Source organism: Camelina sativa, chromosome 7 (genome assembly GCF_000633955.1).
Source record: "Camelina sativa cultivar DH55 chromosome 7, Cs, whole genome shotgun sequence".
NCBI lineage: Eukaryota > Viridiplantae > Streptophyta > Magnoliopsida > Brassicales > Brassicaceae > Camelina > Camelina sativa.
Window position 1 is genome coordinate 17442528 of NC_025691.1, and position 12996 is coordinate 17455523.

Below are 12996 nucleotides of genomic sequence, written 5' to 3' on the forward strand. Positions count from 1 at the left end.
TTTTTTAAAAAAAAAAAAAAAAAAAATTTGTTTGTTTACACTATTAATTATTCTGACTCCGGACACATTATACATAACCCGAATTAATTAAACTCGGGTCAAAGACGGATCCGCATGTTTTGACGTTGCAATTTACTTCAATGTCTCTCTGGTGTTGTATGCTTTTTAATTTATTCAGGATCATTTTATGTCATATTGTCCCAAATTTTACTTTGCCTTGAAAACGTGTTTCCTTTTAATAGTATAGATTCACATGTATAATCCCTGTAACGAAGTAATAAAACATTAGAAGTAACAATGAGATTCACATACAATCATCAATTTTCTTATTCCTATATTATTTATTTCACCTTGCTTCCACCACCGTGATAGTAACTCTATTCACCGATACATTTTCTGGTTCCACTGGCTCAACCTCCATCTCCGGAAAGCTTCTCTGGGGCCACCATAGAAAGTGCATTATTGCCTTCACCATATATCATGGACACAACGTCTAACATGCTTGGTCTATCTTCTGCGTAATCAAACGCAGAATCTCCTAAAGACAGATCTATAACTTCTGGAACTCGGTTCTCTTTAAACAGATCCCATACCTGAAAAACAGAGTTTTAAAGATCCAAAGCAAGCAAACAAGATGAGAATGTTAACAAATGAGAGAGAAGTTTAGCTAGCTTTTACATGAACTATGAGTCATGGTGGAAGCTATTGTTCTTCCTCCCACAAATGATTTCGAGCATTAGAACCCCAAAGCTGATCACATCTGATTTTGCCGAGAATAGTCCTTCCCTAAAGTACTCCGGAGACATATAGGCTACAGCCACTACACATAAATATCCAAAACAAGAAAGTCTATTCAAATCTTGAAACAAGAATCTTGGAAAAACAGAATCTTCTCCTTGTTTTTGTTTATTCATAACTTACAATGTGCCAGCAACTCTTTTAGTATTGGCTCTGGTTTCTTCGGCTCCAAACATACGAGCCATTCCAAAATCCGATATTTTCGGATTCATATCCTCGTCCAGCAAAATGTTGCTGGCTTTGATGTCTCTGTGTATCACTTTCAATCTTGAGTACTTGTGAAGGTACAAAAGCCCTTGAATTATTCCATGATCCTAAACCGCAACGTTCAATCCAAAACGCTTTTCCTCAAGGGATCTGCACAAATTTGTATACATTTTTTCAGATGAGTGAGATATATATATATATATATATATAGATTCTGAACCTTGTAATGAAAGCTCACCAAAAAGAAAGTAGTCAAGGCTCTTGTTGGGCATGTACTCGTAGATCAACATTTTCTCATCCTTCTCGATGCAACATCCTAAAACCTGAACAAGATTTGTGTGTTGAAGTTTCACAATAAGCATAGCTTCGTTCTTGAACTCCACTAAACCTTGCCCGGATGCTAAAGATAGTCTCTTGATAGCCACTTCTTCCCCATTTATTAACTTCCCCTTCTTGCGTTTTCGTCACGGATGCTGCCGTCGGCGGCCTCGCCGCGTTGCTCCGAGACAGATCGGGTGTTGGGGGAAGGTCTTGGGAAGGATGGTCTGGTAGGAAGTGGTTTGGGAGGGACCTCCGAGTCCCTGGTCGAAGTTCAATCCAAGGGTGGTCTGGAACAAAAGTCGGGAACGACGAGGGTTCAAAGTGGGAACCGTTCGTTCCTACAAGTAGCAAAAAATCGTGTGTTCACTAAGCAACGATTCGATGTAACAGCGGTGGATGGTAAGGAGAAGGTCGTGGTGCCAAAGGAAGTGTTTCAAGGGGCTAAACCTTTATGGGAGGATTTTGTCCTAGGGAAGTTTCTTAATTCTAAAGCTCCTCATGTTGGTAAGATTCACATGATTGTGAATAAAATCTGGAGACTAGGTGATCGTACGTCTTTGATCGATGTCATTGCGGTGAATGAAACAACGGTGAAGTTTCGTATTCGCAATGAGGGTAGGCGGCATCGGGTGTTAAGTCGGGGTATGTGGAATATTACTGATCTCCCTATGATTGTATCAAAGTGGTCCCCTTATGCGGAAGATGCTCAGCCGGCCATGAAGTCCATTCCCCTCTGGCTTACTCTTAAGAACATTCCTCCCACGATGTTTACTGACAAGGGTATTGAATTTTTAGCAAGTGCAGTGGGGGTACCAATTAGATTGCATCCAAAAACTGAAGCATGTTCTTCTTTTGAGGAGGCACAAATTTTGGTAGAAGCTGACTTAACAAAAGAATTGCCCCGAGAATATGTTTTGTCAGGTGAAGAAGAAGGCGAGGTTGAGTTTGTTGTTCAATATAGTTATCCTTGTCTTCCACTTCGGTGCACTTCTTGCCAGAAATGGGGACATGTTAGTTTCTCCTGCCTATCAATGGTGGAAAACGTCTCGGAGAAGCAATCTCAGGCAGTGTCTCTGGTTCAGAATGTTCCAGATAAGTCTTTGTCTCAGGTGAAGTCCTGTTCTACTACAGGCACTGTCTGTGCACCTGCTGGTTTGGAGGTAGCTTTGATCCCAGATTCCTCTGTTGTAGGGTCTGATATGCGGGATGAAGTGGATCACGCCAAAATCGGGTCGAGGTAGTCCGGGGAAACAACAGGTGCCTCCTATACTTGGTGAGGGCTCTCTTCTAAGAAACTCTTACTCGGTCCTAGAGGAGGAGAACACAGATTTGGGAGTGGTTCCGGTCGAGGTTTCTGGGGAGGAAGGGGTTTGTCACACTTCTCTCAACAATCGTAATGTAATAATTCGGCAAAAAGGTCTAGCTGCTAAGCGGGGTACCCAGTTGGATCCGCCAGTGAAGACTTATCTGCTTCATGGTAATCGAACTGCTCCTAAACCCGTTTCAAACCTTCTTGCTCCTTCTGATAGGGGTTCCCCTAAGGATCAGAGCACGAAACCTCCCCTACAATATTAATATGTCGGGTTTTTGCTGGAATGTACGTGGTTTAAATAGATCTTCTAAGCATTCAGCAATAAAACAGTGGTGGAGGGAAAAAATTTCATTTTGGTTGTTTGTTAGAGACTCGAGTGAGGGAAGGGAAAGCTCAACGGTTGGGGCGTAGTATGTTCCCTGGATGGACTATTTTGACGAATTATGAACATAATAGACGTGGTCGCATTTGGGTTCTTGGAAAGGGTCTGCGAGGTTAGATCTGTTTTACAAGAGTGAGCAGATGGTGACCTGCTCAGTGAAGTTAGAAGATGAACCTGAGGAGTTTTTCTACTCTTTTGTTTATGCGCAGAGTACTGCAGAGGCTCGGCATGTGTTATGGCAAGAGATCAAGGATCATGATGATTCTCCTCTTCTCCGTAATAAGCCTTGGATATTAGTTGGTGATTATAATGAAACGTTGGATTTTTGTGAGCATTCTCGGGCTGATGATCATCCGATTCTGACAGGAGGAATGCGGGCGTTTCAATCTGTGGTTAATCATTGTTCGCTCTCGGATCTGTCTTATCATGGTCCCCTGTTCATCTGGTGTAACAAGCGAGAAAATGATTTGATTCTTAAAAAATTGGATAGAGTATTGGTTAATTCTGCTTGGGAACTAGGTTATCCGCGAGCCTATAGTGTATTTTCCGCTGGAGGCTGCTCAGATCACTTACCATGCATAATCATGGTATTGGGTGGTGTTGATACACCGGACAAAAGGCGTAAGCCTTTTAAGTTTGTCAACCTGCTAAAAGATATGGAGGAGTTCTTACCATTGGTCGGTTCTTAATGGGAAAGCACCCAACCCATGTTCTTGTCTACCTAATCACTTTTTCGGTTTTCAAACAAGTTGAAAGGATTGAAACCAGGTTTGAGGTTACTGACTAAGCGTCGTATGGGAGACTTGATTCGGAAAACAAAGAAAGCTTATGATTTGCTATGCCAAGCACAACAAGCTAATTTGGGACATCCATCTCAACAAGCAATGGAAATGGAGAATGTTGCTTATAAGAAATGGGAGTTTCTGGCTGGTTTGGAAGAGAAGTATCTCAAGCAAAAATCTAAGTTGCATTGGCTACAAGTAGGCGACCGTAACAATAAAGCTTTCTACAGAGCGGTTAAAGTGAGAGAAGCTATGAATACTATAAAGGAACTACAATGCCAGGATGGAAGAGTGGTAGTACAGACTGATGAAATTAAGGAGCAAGCTGAGAGACATTTTCGCGAGTTCTTGCAACTTATCCCTAGTACTTTTGAGGGCTCTACGGTGGAGGATCTTGAGGTTCTCTTGCCTTTTCGATGTTCTGCGGCTGATCAACATGCTCTCACCCGGGAGGTTTTGGGAGAGGAGATTAAGAGGGTACTCTTTTCTATGCCACATGACAAGTCTCCTGGTCCGGATGGGTTTACTGTTGAGTTCTTTAAATCTACATGGGAGATTTTAGGAACAAATTTTGTCTTTGCGGTTCAGTCGTTTTTTGCCAAAGGTTTCCTCCCTAAAGGGTTAAATGCTACCATTCTGGCTCTCATCCCCAAGAAAGTGTCTGCTGTAAGCATGAAAGATTATCGTCCTATTTCCTGCTGCAATGTGGTTTATAAAGTAATCTCCAAGATTATTGCAACTAGGTTGAAGAGGGTGTTGCCAAAGTTTGTGTCTAGCAATCAATCCGCTTTTGTGCAGGACCGATTGTTAATTGAGAACGTGTTGCTGGCCACCGAGATAGTTAAAGATTACCATAAACCCTCTCTCTCAGGACGGTGTGCTATCAAGATCGACATATCGAAGGCTTTTGACTCAGTACAATGGTCTTTTCTCTCAAAAGTCCTCTCCGCTTTGCACTTCCCTTCAACGTTTATTCAATGGATCATGTTGTGTGTTACTACGGCCTCTTTCTCGGTTCAGGTGAATGGTGAGTTAGCGGGGTTTTTAGGAGCTCTCACGGTTTGCGTCAAGGATGTGCTCTATCGCTATATTTATTTGTCATTTGTATGGATGTGCTTTCTAAACTATTGGACAGGGCAGCGGGAAAACGGTTATTTGGGTACCATCCTCAGTGTAGAAGTTTAAATCTCACTCATCTTAGCTTTGCAGATGATTTGATGGTTTTATCTGATCGCAAGCTTAGGTCTATTGAGGGGATCATCGCGGTGTTTAAACAGTTTGAAAAGATTTCGGGACTCTCAATTAGTACGGAGAAGTCCACGCTCTACACACTCGACTCTGCTCAGGTGCCGTTTGAACTGGGGGTTTTACTTGTCCGATACTTGGGGCTCCCGTTAGTCACCAAAGGTCTCACTCTTGTCGATTGTTTACCGCTGATGGAACAATTTCGAAAGAGGATTGGATCATGGACGGTCCGACATCTCTCGTTTGCTGGTCGGTTTAACTTGATTTCCTCAGTCCTATGGAGTGTTTGTAATTTTTGGATGGGTGCGTACAGTTTGCCTTGTGCATGTCTAGACGAAATAAACTCTATGTGTTCTGCATTTCTGTGGTCGGGAACAGAGATGAATACTCGAAAAGCAAAGGTCTCTTGGTTAGCAGTCTGTAAGCCAAAGTTTGAGGGATGGTTAGGGTTGAGATCACTTCAGGAAGCTAACCTTGTTTGCTCTTTGAAGCTGATCTGGCGGTTAGTTTCTCAAAGTGACTCTTTGTGGGTGAAATGGGTTACTACAAATCTGTTGAAACAATCTTCTTTCTGGTCAGTAAAGTGTTCCACAACTCTAGGGTCTTGGATATGGAAACATTTGCTTAAGTATCGGGATCTAACAAAAACTTTATATCGGGTGGAAGTGGGCAATGGGGAACGAACCTCTTTTTGGTATGACAACTGGTCGGGGTTAGGCACCCTCTCGGATGTGGTGGGGGACTGTGGAGCTCTGGATATGGGGATAGCTTGGCAGAGTACTTTGGGTGATGTTTGGGCCCATCGTAGGTGAAGAAGACATAGGGTTGATCAGCTAAATGATATTGAGGAGGCATTGCTTTTGTTTTGGCAGCGACGTCAACCGCGGCCTAATAGAACAGTTTGGCGTGGACGAAATGATGTTTTTCGTACCAAAATTTCCACACGAGACACTTGGAATCACATTCGCACAACCTCGAGTACGATAGATTGGCATCGAGGAGTGTGGTTTGGTCATGCGACCCCGAAATTTGCTTTTTGTGTTTGGTTAGCAGCTCTTGACCGTCTGTCCACGGGGCTAGAATGGTTGCATGGAACGGGAGTTCTGCTGGCACATGTGTTTTCTGTCAAAGCGTCTTGGAAACTCGAGACCATCTTTTTTTCCAATGCCCTTTTGTCTCTTCAGTGTGGTCAGCGATGGCGAAGGGTCTGCTTACAACACAACATTCGAATGGTTGGTCGACTCTGCTTGTTTATCTATCGAATCCACGTCTTGAACTGGTTCGGGGGTTCCTCATAGCCCTGGGCATTCAGGTATCGGGTTCGGGTTCGGTTTTTCGGGTATACGAGTATAGGACCCAATAGGGTAAACCCCAAAAATTCGGTTCCGGTTCGGGTCGGATCTTCTCGGGTTCGGGTCGGTTCGGATAAGAATTCTAATACCCGGAAAAAACCCGAAAAAATCGGTTCTCTATCGGTTCAGGTTATGGGCTACCCGAATACTCTAATTTTCTACCGAAAACCGAAAATTTGCCATTATACCCGAGACTAGTAAACGTCTTTCACCAGTACAAGCACCTAGTTCTGCAAATTTGACACAATACTCAATAGATAATATCATAATAGAATCCAAATCCATCCATGAAATCCAACATTCCAAGTCATACAACAAATCCATAATAGAAACAGTACTAGATAGTAGAAATTAAAGAAGAGTTTTCAAGTTCTTGCCAAAACAACAAATCCAAGTCTAATGACTCATAAGTCATGACATTAAAACAAATAAGTAGTAGGAAACTGGAAAACAAAAACACAATGATGGCTTGGTTTTGCTCTCCTTCTGGACCTAATACAATAAAAAACACAGAACAATATCAATCAATTGGTAAACTATACACTCAACCGTAAGAGACTAAGAAAACAATTTATGACCGAGTCACTCGATAGAGAAATACCTCAATAGATCACTCTCTCAATCAGTCACTCTACTGATCTTTCAGTCTTTGAAATCAGGTTCAAACTCTGTAGAAAATCGAAGAAGACATAATGTTAGAAAATAGAAATCAATCGAACATTATTAAGATTTAAGAGATTAAAACTGAACTAAAAGAAAAAAAAGTACCTCTCATAAGATCATCTTGCAACTCAATTTCAGAAAGAAGTTGTTGAATGGTTGAGACTCCTTTGTCATTGATATGAATCTCACATTTCAGCCACTGTTCAGTACACATCAACACTTCGATCATATAATGTGTCAAACAACTTCTGCTTGGATCCAAAACTCTACCACTTGTACTAAAAGCAGATTTTGATGCTACTGAAGACACTTGCATTGCAAGTATATCCTTAGCTATCAATGATAGAACTGGATACTTCCCACTGTTGAACCTCCACCATGATAACAAATCATACTCTGAACCTTTTAGAATATTTGAAGTCTCCACATCCTCTTTCAAATACACTTCCAACTCATTAGAAGAAGTATGAATCCCCGTTTCTTTCACCATATCATCGAAGATCTCATCCATATCCTCATATCCAACAGGAGCTCGTCTTTCATTCATATCAGTATCAAACTGATCTTGAGCCGCAGACCATGAATGAGAAGATGACCCTTCACTACTTTTATTCAACAAACTGGCTCTGGTATACTCATCATACAAATCTTTCAAGATATTCTTCACTGAATCAGACAGATGAGTAGACTCTACACTACTTTTACCGTAAAGCCTATCAAAACATAGCTCAAGAAACTTCATTTTCTTCCTTGGGTCAAACACACTTGCTACCATCACAATTCTGTTCATCTCAACCTTATCACCAAATGGACTCCAGTACTTCTCCAGCTTTGCGAACATGGATGTCGCTTTCTTATGCATGTCATCATCATCTCCTGTTGTGCCTAAAATGGTAATGTTTCTCATAACAGAAACTATCTCATTATAGAGTTTATGAGCAGAAACAGTTGTAGAAGCTGAAAGAACCAATGTAGACTTATAAAAGATGCCAAGAATTTGAGCAAACCTCTCAACTGAATCCAAATCCGATTTCAATGCTGGCCCAACTCTTTTATGTCCATCCACTTTCTCCTGAAAGTAGTCATTGTAAGGTTTATCTTCAGCCTCCATCCTCTCAAATGCAACTCTGAATTTTAGAGCTTGTTCTATCATGAGATAGGTAGAATTCCATCTGGTCTTCACATCTAAAGGCAGGCTACCCCTTCTAAGTTTTCCCGATTCCACCCGAAAATCAAAGGCCTTGAGCCTATTCGATGTAGATCTTGCATAGTGTATTCCATTGTGAACAGCCTTCACGCTGCTACTGATATCACGCAATCCTTCCTTTACAACCAGATTCAGTATGTGAGTAGCACATCTCAAATGCAAATATTCACCTTTCAGTATCAATGCATCACTTCCATACTTATCCAGAAATGTTGTCTTGAACTTAGTCATAGCTGAAGTGTTAGCTGTAGCGTTGTCAACAGTGATGCAAAATATTCTCTGTATGCCCCACTCTTCCATACAGTCCATAAGACAGTTACTAATTGTTCCACCCTTATGATCAGAAACATTCTTAAATCCTATGATCATCTTCCTTAATCTCCACATATCATCAACAAAATGAGCTGTTATTACCATATAACTAGCTCCAGTAGTGGGAGCAACCCATATATCTGTAGTCAAAGACAATCTCTGTTTGTTGTGCTCAAGATTTTTTTTCATCAATGCCTTCTTCTTCACATAAATCTCGACAATATCTCTTGTAGCCGTTCTCCTAGAATGCGGTTTATACAGCTGAACTTTAGAACAGAAATGTCTCCAAGCTAAGCACTCAACGAAAGCTAGTGGTAACTCAGCTAGAACCAACATCTCATTAGTAGCTTCTCTAAACACTGCCTCACTGACCTTACTCACTCTAATATTACCACCAACACCATCAGGAGTTAAAACAGATTGAACATTATCTTTATTAGCACTTAGCCATACCTTATATGCCTTGCATGTCTTCTCAACATGTTTCCTTAGAGTAGAAGTTCCGGACTTGGTTGCACAACCCAATTCTCTTCCACAATAATTGCAACTACACATGTCTTTCTTCTTTTGGACTCTGGTGAAATGTTGCCAAACATACGACCTTTCCTTATTTTTTGCTTTACTAACTCCTTCAGCTTCTTTCCCTTTTTTCTTACGAGTCTTACCAGAACTAGGTGTCTCAACCTCATCATATGTCCCCTCTAATTCATTTTTNGAAATGCCTCCAAGCTAAGCACTCAACGAAAGCTAGTGGTAACTCAGCTTTAACCAACATCTCATTAGTAGCTTCTCTAAACACTGTCTCACTGACCTTACTCACTCTAATATTACCACCAACACCATCAGGAGCTAAAACAGATTGAACATTATCTTTATTAGCACTTAGCCATACCTTATATGCCTTGCATGTCTTCTCAACATGTTTCCTTAGAGTAGAAGTTCCAGACTTGGTTGCACAACCCAATTCTCTTCCACAATAATTGCAACTACACATGTCTTTCTTCTTTTGGACTCTGGTGAAATGTTGCCAAACATACGACCTTTCCTTATTTTTTGCTTTACTAACTCCTTCAGCTTCTTTCCCTTTTTTCTTACGAGTCTTACCAGAACTAGGTGTCTCAACCTCATCATATGTCCCCTCTAATTCATTTTTGTCAGTTTCACTTTCAACCTCCATCGGATCATTGTCTGTCCCTGTTCGATTATCACAAGACGCCATCTACATCAAACATTCAAAAAAAAACCCTTTGTCAGAACTTAGAACTCAAAACTAAGAAGACAGAAACTCATAAACTAGAGCAATGACATGAGTTTACTAGATAAAACAACAAAGGGCAATGACATGAGCAATGACATGAGTTTACTAGATAAGACAGAAACTCAAGCATTACTACTCTCTATCTTATCTGTCTACAACTCTACAAAAAAATTAAAAAACACACGGTGATAATCAAGAACTGCTGCCGATCATGAGACCAATCGAAGTACATATACAGAACTCGACAAAAATTGACCAAATCAAATTACATATACAGAACTACACCATAATATGATCACAACCCCAGGTCCCCAACCCAGAACTCGACCAAATCGAAGTACAAAGACAGCTATAATCTTGAACTCGACCAATTACATATACAGAACTCGAGCAAATCGAACAAATCGAAGTACATATACAGAACTACATCAGAATATCACAACCCCAACCCAGAACTCGACCAAATCGAAGTACATATACAGCTATATGAACTCGACCAATCGAAGTACAAACTACAAAGTAAAGTAGTAAACCTTACCTCTGATTGGACTCTCGACAAAGCAGAAGGTGGAGGAGAAGGCACCCAGATCTTAGTTACGGTTTCCAGCTTTATGTTTTCAATATTATCTCGATGTTTCATATAAAGGATGGAAAAAAATTAAAAGAGAGAGTCCCATCGACCTTTCAGTTTCTTTTTCGATACTCGATAAAGAAACTGAAACCGAACCCTAAATCCCCTTTCTCTCTTAATTAAAATTTTCGGGTTTTCGGTTTACCCGTTCGGGTATCGGGTAAAACCCGAAACTGAACCGATACCCACGGGTCTACACATACAGGACCCAATCAGGTAAATGACAAAATCCGAATCCAAAATTCTCGGGTTTTTCGGGTCGGTTCCGGTTCGGGTCCTCGGATCCGGATTTTTTGCCCAGGGCTAGTTCCTCATCCGCTATGTGTTCCAGGTGGTGGTTTATACCGTTTGGTGAGAACGAAATGGTCGAAGACACGACGACGCACCGAAGACTGCAGAGACCATTATCTCATGGATTGACAGGTAAGTGAGAGATAAGATGTTGTCCATTAGCTTAATGGGGGATAGAAGATTCAACGAGGCTTTACAACTCTGGTTTCAGTCCTGTTCCTAGTATCAGTTTCTCTTTTTCAAATTATGTTTATGTTCTAGTCAAGAAAGGGGACAATGATCTAAAAGTGTTGCACTAGTTGTAAAACAGTTATTTTTCTTTTGAATATAATTTAACATTTTATTAAAAAAAAAAATAAGTTAAAGTTAATATAAAAAAAAATATGAAGAGTATGGACTATACCTTATATACAGGACCAAAACCTCCTTCACCGAGCATGTTTGCATCGGAGAAGTAATCTGTTGCCAACTCTACACTTTCAAAGCTAAAAATCTGAAGCTCGTTATTATTCTTCATTTCACTTCTCTTGTGTTGGCGTCTCCTATCTTTTCCCAATTCACGTAGTAAAGGTCAAGTGTTGAACCAACCCTCAGCGATATAACTCTCCTCTGTATGAAACCAATCACTAACATATATTAATAGCCAAAAGTCACATACACAATTCTCAACTCAATACGACCATTTTTAGATACATGCTTATAATCACGTACCTTGTGGAGTGATTTCTCTCCATAGAAAGTAGAATATTCCACGGAATATAACACTTGCTAGATTCAGAAAAAAAAAAAAAAAAAAGGGGAACCTGTTAGTATAATTGGGACAATTAGTGTTTTGAGTAAATCTGATACAATTTTTCTACCTTTTACTTTAAATTTCTTCAACACAAGATAGATTATAAACCAAATCATAGGTATCATTAGGCACAGTGATGCCACTACAATATGCCAAGCTTCCACCTTTTTCTTCTCTAAGCCTACCACATTCCATAGTCCACAAAACTTAAGTGTCCAATAAATTTGATGCAGTTAATTAATTAAGCGCAACAATAAAACGACGGATGAATATAGTTCTAGGTATATGAGAAGACGACCCGTTGTTAGTAGGACGAGTACTCCAAATTTCGCATCCCGTACCATCTAGGTTGGCTGAAGCATATGCAAGACAAGAAGAGTTTTGCACACATATAGCTTTGCAATCAACTAAACTTAACCTTCCACCAGTATCATTAAGTACAAAAGCATTGCTTGAAGAAGAAGATACCGTCACTCTGAAAGAAGTGAACCCATATGGCTCATTCGAGACTACGTAACCTGCGGCCAAACAAATCGGATTCCTAGAACTTTGCCATGTACGTTGCTGCTGATGAATCTGCGCTCTACTCAAAAAGCCTTGTTGGTCTATCATTATGGTGGGAAAAAATGTTCCGGCATCGTTCTGAACCCCCTAAATACGTAAAATATTGTCCACTCTTGGTTGAAACGAAGGAAAAGAGGAAATCACATTCGTTTAATTCCTCTACAGAAAACCGACCCTTGTACCAGAGCCCACTTGACCAATACATGTTTTCACGCCACAAGATGGTCAATAAGTTTGTAATATTAGCATCCATCCCAAAGATAAAAGATCCAGAAGCAGGTAAAGTATCACCTAGCCATGATGTAAGTTCCCATCTCTTCCCGGTTTTGACATCGAAACCTAGTTTCATCCCTGGAAGAAGGGTATCCGTTGGATAATCGAAACTTTTCCACAAAACCCTCTTCATCGATCCATCAGGATCCATCTCTTGGAGCTGAAGGTTTCCAGAATCCAAAAGCTTTAAGGTTGTGTTTCTTGTGGTTTCCGTAGAGCTTAGCTCAAGAAGCATGTTTGATGATCCTCTTAAAATCCTCAACTTGCCAAGAGAATCCACTGTGAGGCTTCCAGAGTGGTCCGAGATTGGATTGTTACGGTTAGCAATCCAGACAGGTCTGTCCTGGACATCAGGATCAAAATAAAGATCGCTGAACCAAATCCCAAGATACAAGTTTCTTGAGTTCTTGAAGTTGAAAAACTTGAGTTTGAAGATTTTGAAAGCAGAGACGACCTCTTGCCCATCTTTCAAGTACTGGCCCTGATGAAGCGTATCTGTTTCACTCCATGATTGCCTTAACAAGAGAGATAAAATAAAATGATTGAGAAAGATACTATTTGGCCACATACTTAATTAGAGACAATCTGAAACTTTGGAAGATAGA

At 40.6% G+C, this 12996-nt stretch overlaps 1 pseudogene; it reads right to left on the bottom strand.

Annotated features, from left to right (window-relative positions):
- On the bottom strand, positions 347 to 12996 carry LOC104704709 (annotated as a pseudogene).